The sequence below is a fragment of the Mus caroli genome, chromosome 14 (genome assembly GCF_900094665.2).
Source record: "Mus caroli chromosome 14, CAROLI_EIJ_v1.1, whole genome shotgun sequence".
Classification (NCBI taxonomy): Eukaryota; Metazoa; Chordata; class Mammalia; order Rodentia; family Muridae; genus Mus; species Mus caroli.
This window is the reverse complement of record NC_034583.1, coordinates 77,572,931-77,586,258: the sequence shown is the minus strand read 5'-3', so window position 1 is coordinate 77,586,258 and position 13,328 is coordinate 77,572,931. Positions and strand designations below refer to the sequence as shown.

General features: G+C 37.9%; 1 pseudogene; it reads left to right on the top strand.

The window, feature by feature from the left end:
* Positions 1–12,154: 12,154 nt before the first annotated feature.
* Positions 12,155–12,687, top strand: LOC110308988 (annotated as a pseudogene).
* The last annotated feature ends 641 nt before the right edge of the window (positions 12,688–13,328 follow it).

Genomic DNA, 13,328 nt, shown 5'->3' with positions numbered 1-13,328 from the left:
TTGAGAACTTGGATCCAACCGAGTGTAATAAGAAGGGCATTTAAATCCATATGTCAGAGTGGTTAATGGATTAGATGCTGTGAAAAGTACAAGGATAAAAGAGGCCAGAGTGTTACTAAGAAAAAGGAACAGAGAGAGGCTTCCAGGAAGAAATATTTTATGTTAAAACCAGTCACTAAGCCAACAAGATGAGGGCGGCACAGTGTTCTTTTATAGGTGCTTATAAGATTTGTTATTAAAAAGAAGTTTTAATCATAAAGTATTTGCTTCATAAAAAGGCAGCATTTAATGTACATATATAATATATATAGCATAATAATAAAATGAATACTCATAAACCTACCTAAAAAGTAGCACATTACCAAAACCACACACAAAAAAAGCAGGCTTGAGTGCCTTGCCTGATGCTATACAGAGGCCACGTGTAATTATGCACCTGGGGTTTGATCTATCCTCATAGTGATTTTTTACATATGTACATATCTCTAAACATCCTGTTGTTTAATTTTACTTGTTTTTTACTTTATTATTATGATATCAGAATCCCACTGGACTCAGCATATGTGATGTACTTCCCCTACCATGTTTGTGGTTGCTATTAATCACTTCTCTCTACAGGGACAGAGGCAAAAGGAAGCAATAGGAGACTGCGCACGCTCATGTGTGTGTGTGTGTGTGTGTGTGTTTATATACACATTTTTGTACATATACATAATTCATATGTACAGGAATATGTCCTATACACATACAAATGTACATGTATGGGTTGTACATATACTAAATATATATATATGCATGCATAAACTGAGAATGTATAAGGAATTATCCTATACAATCTTTGAGACTCACTGTCAGGCTACAGGTTTGGAAACAAAGACTCAGGAAAGATGTCCTTCCCTTTTTTTTATTATTAATTTTTTAAAAATTGAAAGGAAAATGTATATAAATATATGTTACACAAGATGATGTCCATAAATATTCTTCCATTGAAAATCAATCTAATCAATATTTTAAACACCTCCTATTTATTTGGAGTGAGAAAACTCAAAATCCACCCATCTAAAAATTTTGAAATATACAATATTGCTCATTGTTATAAGCTGTAGTCATCAAGTAGCATGATAAACCTTGTTCCTTATCCCTAATATCTAAAGCAATTTTGTAACACTTGCATAAAATGTCCCATAGCACCCGCCGTCTAAATTCTGGTAATTTATGTTGCAATTAGTGTTCGTAAGACCGACATAGAAGTTTTACATATAAGTGATATCATTTATCTGTTGTGCTGTTTTTGTTTCATCAAAGACAAGCCTTTTAGATTTATATTGATTGTCTCATATAAAGTGATTAAAGTGATTTTTAAATTTTTATAGTTTTTAAGATGAATTATATACTGTGCTATACTACTTTTAAAATGAATCTATTCACTGGATTATGATTAATTTGATTCTGCAGTAGTAGCTGCATTATATGGTGGGGATTTTTTTGTTTGTTCATTTGTTTGTTTTTTAAAGTCTTATTTATTTCATGTATATGAGTACACTGCCACTCTCTTCAGACACACCAGTAGAGGATATTTGATCCTATTATAGATGGTTGTGAACCATCATGTGGTTGCTGGGTCTTGAACTCAGGACCTCTGGAAGAGCTGTCAGTGTTTTTAACCCCTGAGCCATTTCTCAGCATCCCCCTTTATATGTCTGTCTGTGTCTGTGTCTGTGTCTGTGTCTGTGTCTGTGTCTGTGTCTGTGTCTGTGTCTGTGTCTGTGTCTGTGTCTGTGTCTGTGTCTGTGTCTGTGTCTGTGTCTGTGTCTGTGTCTGTGTCTGTGTCTGTGTCTGTGTCTGTGTCTGTGTCTGTCTGTGTCTGTATGTGTGTATGTGTTTTAATTGTTGAAGACTCTCTAAGCTGTTCTCCACAGCATCTGTACATTTCACCAACAGCATACTCAGCTTCTCCTTCCTCCCTGTCCTTAGTCTAGATTACTACTCCTAGGATGACACACCATGGCCAAATGCATCTTGGGGAAGAAGGGGGTTTTGGCTTGCATTTTGTCATCATTGTTCAACTCCTTTGTTCCTTTCTCTAGCTCGTTCACTGGGGAACCTGGGTTCAGTCCAATGGTTAACCCAGAGCATTCATCGCTGTATTTGTCAGGCTCTAGCAGAGCCTAACAGGAGACAGCTGCATCAGGCTCCAGTCAGCAAGCACTTCTTGGCATCCACAATAGTGTTTGGGTTTGGTAATTGTATATGGGATGGATCTCCAGGTGGGACATTCTCTGTATGACCTTTCCTTCAGTTTCTGCTCCACACTTTGTCTCTGTATCTCCTCCCATGGGTATTTTGTTCCCCCTTCTAAGGAGGACTGAAGTATCCACACTTTGGTCTTCCTTCTTCTTGAGCTTCATGTGGTCTGTGTATTGTATCTTGGGTATTCTGAGCTTCTGGGCTAATATCCACTTATCAGTGAGTGTATACCATGTGTGTTATTTTGTGATTGGGTTACCTCACTCACGATGATATTTTCTAGTTCCATGCATTTGCCTGTGAGTTTCTTGAATTCATTGTTTTTAATAGCTGAGTAGTACTCTATGGTGTAAATGTACCACATTTTCTGTATCCATTCCTTTGTTGAGGGACATCTGGGTTCTTTCCAGCTTCTGGCAATTATAAATAAGACTACTATGAACATAGTGGAGCATGTGACCTTATTGCATGTTGGAACATCTTCTGGATATATGCTCAGGAGTGGTATTGCTGGGTCCTCAGGTAGTACTACGGTCCAATTTTCTGAGGAAGTGCCACACTGATTTCCAGAGTGGTTGTACCAGCTTGCAATTCCACCAGCAATATAGGAGTGTTCCTCTTTCTCCACATTCTTGCCAGCATTTGTTGTCACCAGAGTTTTTGATCTTAGCCATTTTGACTGGTGTGAGGTGGAATCTCAGGGTTATTTTGATTTGCATTTCCCTGATGATTAAGGATGTTGAACATTTCTTTAGGTGCTTCTCAGCCATTCGGTATTCCTCAGTTGAGAATTCCTTGTTTAGCTCTGTACCCCATTTTTTGTTTTTTTGTTTTTTTTCGAGACAGAGTTTCTCTGTATAGCCCTGGCTGTCCTGGAACTCACTTTGTAGACCAGGCTGGCCTCGAAATCAGAAATCCTCCTGCCTCTGCCTCCTGAGTGCTGGGATTAAAGGCATGTGCCACCATGCCCGGCTTGTACCCCATTTTTAAATAGGTTTACTTGGTTCTTTGGAGTCTAACTTCTTGAGTTCTTTGTATATATTGGATATTAGCCCTCTATTGGATGTAGGGTTGGTAAAGATCTTTTCCCAATCTGTTGGTTGCCATTTGGTCCTGTTGAGAGTGTCTGTTGCCTTACAGAAGCTTTGCAATTTTATGAGGTCCCATTTGTCACTTCTTGATCTTAGAGCATAAGCTATTAGTGTTCTGTTCAGAAAAATTTCCCTTGTGCCCATGTACTCAAGGCTCTTCAAGACTTTCTTTTCTATTAGCTTCAGTATATCTGGTTTTATGTGGAGGTCCTTGATCCAATTGGACTTGACCTTTGTACAAGGAGATAATTTGTACAATGGATCCATTTGTAAACTACATGCTAAGGCAGTAGAACCAGCACCATTTGTTGAAAATCCTGTCCTTTTTTTCCACTGGATGGTTTTAGCTCCCTTGTCAAAGATCAAGTAACCATAGGTGTGTGGGTTCATTTCTGGGTCTTCAATTCTATTCCATGGATCTACCTGTCTGGCACTGTACCAGTACCATGAAGTTTTCATCACAATTGCTTTGTAGCACAGCTTGAGGTCAAGCAGGGTGATTCCACCAGAGGTTCTTTTATCATTGAGAATAGTTTTCACTATCCTAGATTTTTTGTTATTCCAGATGAATTTGGAAATTTCCCTTTCTAACTCTATAAAGAACTGAGGTGGAGTTTTGATCGGGATTGCATTGAATCTGTTGATTGCTTTTGGCAAGATAGCCAAATTCACTATATTAATCCTGCCAATCCATAAGCATGGGAGATCTTTCCATCTTCTGAAATCTTCTTTGATTTCTTTCTTCAGAGACTTGAAATTCTTGTCATACAGATCTTTCAGTTGCTTAGAGTCACACCAAGGTATTTTATATTATTTGTGACTATTGTGAAGGGTGTTGTTTCCCTAATTTCTTTCTCAGCCTGTTTATCCTTTGAGTAGAGGAAGGCCACTGATTTGTTTGAGTTAATTTTTTATACAGGCGCTTTACTGAAGTTATTTATCAGGCTTAGGAGTTCTCTGGTGGAGTTTTTGGGATCACTTAAGTATAATATCATATCATCTGCAAATAGTGATATTTTGACTTCTTTATTTACAAATTGTATCCTTTTGACCTCCTTTTGTTGTCTTATCGCTCTGGGTAGGACTAAGAGTACTATACTGAATTGGTAGGGAGGGAGTGGGCAGCCTTGTCTAGTCCCTGATTTTAGTGGGATTGCTTCAAGTTTCTCTCCATTTAGTTTGATATTGTCTACTGGTTTGATGTATATTGCTTTTACTATGTTTAGGTATGGGACTTGAATTACTGACCTTTCCAAGACTTTTATCATGAAGGGGTGATGGATTTTGTCAAATGCTTTCTCAGCATCTAATGAGATGATCATGTGTTTTTTTTTCTTTGAGTTTGTTTAGATAGTGGATTATGTTGATGGATTTCCATGTGTTGAACCATCCTTGCATCCCTGGGATGAAGCCTACTTGATCATATTGGATGATTGTTTCGATGTGTTCTTAGATTCAGTTTTCAAGCATTTTATTGAGTATTTTTGTATTGATATACATAAGGGAAAATTAGTCTGAAGTTCTCTTTCTCTGTTGGGTCTTTGTTGGTTTAGGTATCAGAGTAATTGTGGCTTCATAGAACAATTTGGGTAATATTCCTTCTGTTTCTATTTTGTGGAATACTTTGAAGAGTATTGGTATTAGGTCTTCTTTAAATGTCTGATAGAACTCTGCACTCAACCCATCTGGTTCTGGGCTTTTTTTTTTGGTTGGGAGACTATTAATGACTGCTTCTATTTCCTTAGGGGTTATGGGACTGTTTAGATCACTTATCTGGTCCTGATTTAACTTTAATACGTGATACCTGTCTAGAAAATTGTTCATTGTTCATCCATATTTTCCAGTTGTGTTTAGTATAGGCTTTTGCAGTAGGATCTGATGATTTTTTGGATTCCCTTGGTTTGTGATGTTAGGTCTCCCTTTTCATTTCTGATTTTGTGGGTTTGGATACTGTCCCTGTGCCCTCTATTTAGTCTGGCTAAAGGTTTATCTATTTTGTGGATTTTCTCAAAGAACCAGCTCCTGGTTTGGTTGATTCTTTGTATAGTTCTTTTTGTTTCTACTTGGCTGATTTCAGACCTGAGTTAGATTATTTCCTGCCATCTAATCCTCTTAGGTATATTTGCTTCTTTTTTTTTCTAGAGCTTTCAGGTGTGATGTCAAGCTGCTAGTGTGTGCTCTCTCCAGTTTCTCTTTGGAGACACTCAGAACTATGAGTTTTCCTGTTAGCACTGCTTTTATTGTGTCCCAAATGTTTGGGTATGTTATGGATTCATTTTCATTAAATTCTAAAAGGTCTTTAATTTCTTTCTTTATTTCTTCCTTGACCACGTTGTCATTGAGTAGAATATTGTTCAGCTTTCATGTGTATTTGGACTTTCTCTTGTTTTTGTTGTTATTGAAGACCAGCATTAGTCCGTGATGATCTGATAGGATGTGTGGAATTATTTCAATCTTTTTGTATCTGTTGAGGACTGTTTTGTGACCGATTATATGGTCAGTTTTGGAGGAGGTACCATGTGGTGCTGAGAAGAAGGTATCCTTTTGTTTTTGTATAAGATGTTGTATAGGTATCTGTTAAATCTATTTGGTTCCTAACTTCTGTTAGTTTCACTGTGTCTCTGTTTAGTTTGTGTTTCCACGACCCGTCCATTGATGGGAGTGAGATGTTGAGGTTCCCACTAGTATTGTGTGAGGTACAATGTGTGTTTTGAGCTTTGGTAAAGTTTCTTTGGTGAATGTGGCTGCCCTTGTGTTTGGAGCACAGATTTCAGAATTGAGAGTTCTTCTTAGGAGATTTTTCCTTTGATGATTATGAAGGGCCTTTCCTTATCTTTTGTGATAACTTTATGTTGGAAGTCGATTTTATTTGATATTACAATGGCTATTCCAGCTTGTCTCTTGGGACCATTTGCCTGAAAAATTGTTTTCCAATCTTTTACTCTGAGGTAGTGTACGTCTTTGTCACTGTGGTAGGTTTCCTGTATGAAGCAAAATGTCGGGTCCTATTTATGTATCCAGTCTGTTTTCTCCTTGTCTTTTTTATTGGGGAGTTGAGTACATTGATAGTAAGAGATAATAAGGAAGACTGATTTTTGTCCCCTGTTATTTTTATTGTTAGAGGTGGAATTATGTTTATGTAGGCATATTCTTTTTGGTTTGTTAAAAGAAAATTAATTTCTTGCTTTTCCTAGGGTGTAGTTTTCCTCCTTTTGTTGGAGTTTTTCATGTATTATCCTTTGAAGGGCTAGATTTGTGGGAAGATATTGTGTAAATTGGTTTTTGTCTTGGAATATCTTGGTTTCTCCATCTATGGAATTTAGAGTTTTGCTGGGTATAGTAGGCTGGGCTGGCATTTGTGTTCTGTTAGGCATGTGTGATTCTGTTTGACATCTGCCCAGGATCTTCTGGCTTTTCTAGTCTCTGGTAAGAATTTTGGTGTAGTCCTGATACATCTGCCTTTATATGTTGCTCGTCTTTCCCCCTTACTGCTTTTAATATTCTTTCTTTGTTTTGTGCATTTGGTGTTTTGATTTATGTGACAGGAGGAATTTCTTTTCTTGTCCAATCTATTTGGGGTTCTGTAGGCTTCTTGTATGTTCATGGGCATCTCTTTCTTTAGGTTAGAGAAGTTTTACTCTATAATTTTGTTGAAGATATTTACCCACTTTTTAAGTTGGGAATCTTCACTGTCTTCTATACCTATTATCCTTAGGTTTGGTGTTCTCACTTTGTACTGAATTTCCTGGATGTTTTGAGTTAGGATCTTTTTGCATTTTGCATTTTTTGATTGTTTTGTCCATGCTCCCTATGGAATCTTCTGCACCTGAGATTCTCTCTTCCATCTCTTGTATTCTGTTGGTGGTGCTCACATCTATGGCTCCTGATTTCTTTCCTAGGATTTCTATCTCCAAAGTTGTCTCCCTTTGGGTTTTCTTTATTGTTTCTACTTCCATTTTTTGATGTTGAATGGTTTTGTTCAATTCTTTCACCTGTTTGGTTGTATTTTCCTGTAATTCTTTAAGGGATTTTTGTGTTTCTTCTTTAAGGGCTACTACCTGTTTACCTGTGTTCTCTTGTATTTCTTTAAGGGAGTTATTTATGTTCTTCTTAAAGTCTTCTATCTGCATCATGAGATGTGATTTTAAATCCAAATCTTGCTTTTCCAATGTGTAGGCCTATCTGGGACTTGCTGTAGTGGGAGAACTAGGTTTTGATGACGTCATGTAGCCTCAGTTTCTGTTGGTAAGGTTCTTGTGCTTGTCTTTTACCTCTGGTTATGTCTGCTGTTAGGTGGTCTTGTTGTCTCTGCCTAAAACTTGTCCCTCCTGTGGGCCTGTAAGCTTGTGTCAGCATTGGTGGGAGACCAACTTTCTTTTGGCGGGACCTGTGTACAGAGGGCTGTGGAACAGCCTTAGCTCCAGGGTGTAGATGGAGACCGGAAGGATCAGGTCCCAGCTGCTCCACTGTTCCTGTGTCCTGTGTGCCTCTGGCCAGTTGATCCCACTTTGGAAAGTTATTGGAGAGTATTAATCTCTAAGAAAATGCTCTATTGGCTTACTTGCTCTCCAGTCTTAAGCATGCATTTTCTCAGGTTCCCTCTCCTTTGATGACCCTAGTTTCTGTTGATATAAAACCAGCCAGTACACTCCCTATCCACATCAGCTTCTTTCTCTTTTATCTTCATGAATCTAGCTATTCTAATGTGTATGAGATGCTATCTCCTTATGATTTGGATTTGTACTTCCTTGATTATTAGATATATTGAAGGTTTTAAACTGTATCTGTAGGACATTTGCATATCTTCTTTTCAGATATAGACATAAGTATATACAGGTTTATCAAGCTCTTTTTCACATCCTTTACTGAATTATGAGGTATCTTATACCTGATTAGCTGGATCTGAGTATTAAGCCTTACCAAATGTTTGACATACAATCTACATCATTCTATAGATCATCTTTTCACCAGCAGAAGCAGAAGCAGATCATTGTTTCACCATAAAGAAGCCTTTTAGTTTCATGTAAGACAATTTGTCTATCTTTACTTTTAAGGTCATATTAAGGCAGAGGTTCTGTGTTTTAATTTTGAGAGAGAATTCTTTATTTGGGAAATCTCTTTTTTTTTTTTTTGAATTTTTGTTTTTGTTTCTAAGAACTTCAGCTGAAGAGGTGAGACCCCTCTCCCAGGTGCTTTGGGCATGTGCAAGGGGTGATCTGCTTTGCTTGAAGTCTATATATTGTACAAATTAATTGTAGCAGTGAATCAAAGAGTGGAGATCATAGAATACCAGTGATTGTTCACTCACTGAGCTTTGCTCCTTTCAGTTGGAAGCATCCTATTCAGCCCTTGCTGACACATCTTGCTCATATGTACCAGATTTCTACTGGAAGATGTATCCTCATCATGAACACTAAATATCTAATCAACAGCTCTGATAATAGGTGCTTGCTTTGCACATAATTGCAGATACAGAGAGTTTAAGAATGCAATGGTAATACCGAGTCTAGAAGACAAGGTTCAACAGCACTCTGTCCTCAGGATCCTAAATTCTAAAAGTCTTTCTCCTAGTTTGAGATGTTCTCTGAGTTTGTCTCCTTTTGATTATGATTTGGGCCTAATTAGAACATAGACTGTAGGAGAAAAGAGGCTTTTGCTTATTTTCTTCTAGTGGTAGAACAAGGTAAAATTTTTCATGGGTTGACCAATTTTCTGTTGTTAGAAGTTGCAGAATATCATTGATGAACAATTTCCAAAGGATATGATTATTTATAAATAATACTATTTGGGGAATAATCAGCATTTGTTTGGGGGATAGTGACTATTTCCTAGTGTATTGTTTCTCTGCTGCATATTTGTTAACATGCATGTTTATTAACAATGCAAGCTCTTTCTTTTGCATAATTCACTTTCTGTAGCTAGTGTTCATAATCAGGTCTGTACAGTGTGTAATAAGTGGAATGCCTGACTATAAAAATAGCCTAAAATTCAATACAGAAACAGTGAGTTCCAAACCAGCTACCAGGAAGATTTATTTTAGTAATATAGCTGTATGTGAGGCTGCTGCTTGGTGCTTTTTATCTGGCTTACAACATTTTACCTCCTTATGCTGGCCAGAGTTAGTCCTAAGAGTGGGATTCATCTTCAGAAAACTCAAAGTATCAATAAACTATGTTGCTCCTTCAGACCTATACATTCTAAGGGGCATGGCACACTGTTCCACTAACTAAAAAGTCCCTTTAGTTACTCCCCTTTATTGCACCTTCTGTCCAGTTGTCTGTCTCCTTTCTCTAAGTCATGCAAATATCAAAGTCAAAGTAAGCAGGGATTGTAGAAGATGCAGAGCTGAGATAATAGAGATTACATAAATCTCTGTGCACAAATCTTTAGAGTCCTCAGTGTTCTCCACCTGTCTGACTTCTAGAATCCTAATTGCTAGCCATATGGTGCCTTTTAGCTCATTCCCTTTATGTCCAGCAGGGAATTAGAGAATTCTGAAGAAATATAGCACTTCTGGAGTGGAGATCTTGGAATATCAGTGACCGTTAACCCACCAAGCCTTGTTTACTTCAAATAGAAGCAGCATCTAACTTAGCCCATTGCTGACAAATCTTGCTCATATGCACCACATTTCTACTGGAAGATGCATCTTCATCAAGAACACTAAGTATCCAATCGACAGCTCTGATATTGCTGGTCTTCAGCATGAAGGTATACGCATTGCTATATATTTGAGGATTTTATCCAACACTAAAGTGAAAGAAATGGAACAAAAGGACCCATAAAAAAACAGAGGCAATGAAGAAGAAAACAAAAATCTATATTTAATATCTTCAGAGCAGTAAAAAATACTGCATCTATAAAGCAAACAGAAGATGCTATAAAATGAAATAATCAAGGAATCAGAAAGACCCTTAAAATTAGAAATATGGTAGCATCATAAACAATTCAATAAAATGATTGGAGGATGAAGTTGAGAAACCCCAGAAAACAAAATATCAAGAGACAGAAAATAAAGGGAAGGAAATTAGATCAATCCAGAAAGTCAGCCATTAAACTAATGAGAGAGAAACAAAAAGTGGAGATGAAAAAGTCATGAAAGAAGCAATAAAGATTTTCCCAGGTGCATGCACACTGGAAGAAGGATGGAGAAGGCATATTCCTTATTCTCCCCTTGGCAAAGTTACTGGAAGACATGCTTAGGCAGACTAGGGGGTAAACAAGAAGAGAACATCCAGGTATCTGCTTAGCACAGAGAGGATTTCTTGGGAGGGGAGTCAAATTCTACACATCTGTCAACACCAGGAAGGTGTGAGAATGATGTAGAACAGAATGACTAACTTTAGGAAAAACATTGTGCAAAAAGGAATGAAAAATTGTAGCTCAGATCTTCCTTGATTTTGTGCAGTATTGATAATAATATAAATGAAGAGACAGTGGTAACAAACTTGAGAGGAAGCCGTGATAGAAAGTAAGAATGACCATGGAAGGAGTTACAGAGACAAAGTTTGGAGCTGTGATGAAAGAATGGACCATCTAGAGACTGCCATATTCAGGGATCCACCCCATAATCAGCTTCCAAATGCTGACATCATTGCATACACTAGCAAGATTTTGCTGAAAGGACCCTGATATAGCTGTCTCTTGTGAGACTATGCCAGGGCCTAGCAAACACAGAAGTGGATGCTCACAGTCAGCTATTGGATGTATCACAGGGCTCCCAATGGAGGCACTAGAGAAAGTATCCAAGGAGCTAAAGGGACCTGCAGCCCTATAGGTGGTACAACATTATGAACTAACCAGTACCCCGGAGCTCTTGACTCTAGCTGCATATGTATCAAAAGATGGCCTAGTCAGCCATCACTGGAAAGAGAGGCCCATTGGACACACAAACTTTATATGCCCCAGTACAGGGGAACGCCAGGGCCAAAAATGGGAATGGGTGGGTAGGGAAGTGGGAGGGAGGGTATGGGGGACTTTTGGGAGAGCATTGGAAATGTAAATGAGGAAAATACGTAATAAAAAAAAGAAAAGCAATCAAAAAAAAAAAAAAAGAAAGTAAGAATGAGAGTCAATACAGTGAGTTCAAGGTCAGCTGAGGTTGCATAGGGAGTTCCTGCCTCAAAAGGAAAAGGCAAATAGGATGAGGAGGAGGAAAGATGATGAGGAAGGAGGTAACAGTAATGAGATCAACAAATCATGCCTAAAACTGGGGAGCCAAGAATAGGAGGTAAGCACAAGACTTAAACATAACAGAGCATGCATATATATCAAATGAATACAAGGAAACATACATATCAAAAGAATCAGCAAAGACTGGAGGGAGGTGCATGTACGGGCCATGTTCCTCACAGCCTGACTACTATGTACCATTTACATTATGTGCACATTTCTACTGCTAGTGATGAAAATTCATCTTAAAAATAATGGAATGAGAGTATGTATATGTATTGTCTGAGCATAGGTCTAATTTCACTTTGGGATTGGTTCCTAGAAATAAGATTAGTGGGTCAAAGGATTTCGCTGTTTTTTGAAGCTATTTGTATAAGCAGCTCTGTGATACTTATTTCCTCTGAGACATACCAAATGTGAGGCACTCCTACTGAAAAATATTTTTGTTCGGCTAGTGAGTACAACAAAACAATTAATCAGTTTAAAATTATTCTAGGCTCAAGATTTTATTATTTTTGGTAGTGCATTAGATAAAATAACACATTATGATAAATGATTTAAGACTTATGTAAGTTCAGGAAGCTTTTGGCATTCTGGATGGATGAGGAGGCTATGGTACAACTGTCTTTGGTTCTCTTAAATCCATGTTCCTCCATCAGCAGATTTCCATATCTTGCTTCCCAAACTCCACCCCCCCATACATTAAAGTCAAGTATCTGAAGTGCACCAGAGGCAAGTTTGATGCTACATCCACCTTGACCACTAAGATCAGTACTCTAGGTCAGTCTCCAAGAAGAGATGGTGATGGCATCCTCCAAGTTAACTAGTGATTGGAAAGGTCTGAGGGTTTTTGTGGAACTGACAGTTCAGGACAGGCTTATATTAAAGTCATACCTTCTGCCTCTGCTCTGATCACCAAAGCTCTGGAGAAGTCATCAAGAGACAGAAAGAAGTAATAAACATGAGCACTGTGGAAATGTCACATTTGATGAGCTTGTCAACAGTGCACAACAGATATGGCATCAGTCGTCAGCCAGAGAACACTGTGCAACTACTAAAAGAGATCCTGAGCACATCACAGTCTGTGAGCTACAATGCGAATGAGTACCAACCTGGTGACATTATAGATAACATCAACAGTGGTACAGTAGAATGGTCCGTTAATAAGGAAGCATAAGAAAATATTTTAATAAGCAGCATCTGACCAAAATAAAATAAGAAAAAGATGTGAGAGAAAGTAATTTCTCAACCAGTTTTATTGTTTTTTCCCCTTTCACTTAAGAGTAGCTAAGACTAGCAAGTTTTCAATCAACCTGTATTTCTTCTACCTATCATTCTACCTTCCCACCTACCTACTGCTTGCTGTCATCTATTTATGTAACTATATTCTTATCTATCTATGACAAATAGCTATTTTATATAAATGTAATCTTACATCAGTGTTGTATGCAATTTTTCCCCTGGGCTTAAAAATACATTTTGGGAGTCTCCCTGATTATAATTTAAAGAGCATCTGCTATTATGCATTTTAAACAATAGATTGTGTTCAGCCCAAAGAGGTGGGGTCGATCCCTAACTCAAATTTGATTGAGATGACATCATATAATCACAAAGAGGATATGAAAAGACTTGTTATTTGCGGGATGTGTCCTCTAGAGACAGCAAAGCATGCGTCCAAGGCTGGTCTTCAAACAGCGTTAAGGAAGTGGAGAAAGGACGTTTTCTAGGGCTTAGGGAGTGGTTTTCATGAGGGTTACTAAATGTGACTTGTAGCTTGTTTGGTTTGAAGTTACTCGAAGTGCCAAAGGACTGAGCACT